The sequence below is a fragment of the Monodelphis domestica genome, chromosome 5 (genome assembly GCF_027887165.1).
Source record: "Monodelphis domestica isolate mMonDom1 chromosome 5, mMonDom1.pri, whole genome shotgun sequence".
NCBI classification, from domain to species: domain Eukaryota; kingdom Metazoa; phylum Chordata; class Mammalia; order Didelphimorphia; family Didelphidae; genus Monodelphis; species Monodelphis domestica.
In genome coordinates, this window is record NC_077231.1 from 101,822,774 (window position 1) to 101,823,266 (window position 493).

A 493-nucleotide genomic window follows, 5' to 3' on the forward strand; every position below is an offset into this window, starting at 1 on the left:
CCTTTATCAATGCCATCTCCAAGCGGCTGCCCAATGGACAGAGAGTGAGAAGGGCAGCCGGGTGACCTGGGCCTCCTGAGCCTCCAGGCTTTGCCACATGGAGGAGCTGCAGGTCCTTGAGGATGGATGGGATCAAAGTAGGGGAAAGTCAGGGCAGAGCCGTGAGCACCAGGCTAAGGACAGGATCTTCTGGGATGTTTGAAGGGTTTTGGCCCAAGGGGGTGACTTGGTCAGAGGGGGGAAACTGAGGCCCAAGTAAGTTCACGGAGCTTGTGAGCAGACTGTAGGAGAGCAAGGCATCTGGCTCCACATTCAATGTTTTTTCCCAGAATGCCCGAGGGGATGGGGGCCTCTGGGAAGGGGAAAACTGAGAAAGTTTGCTAGGAGCCTGGGGGAGGGGAGAGGGAGAGAGCCGCCCCCTCCTCTAGAGGCTTCCTGCCCCCCTCCCCAGGCTGGGCTGTCCCACCTGGTCCCGGAGCCCCGGCCCTGCCCA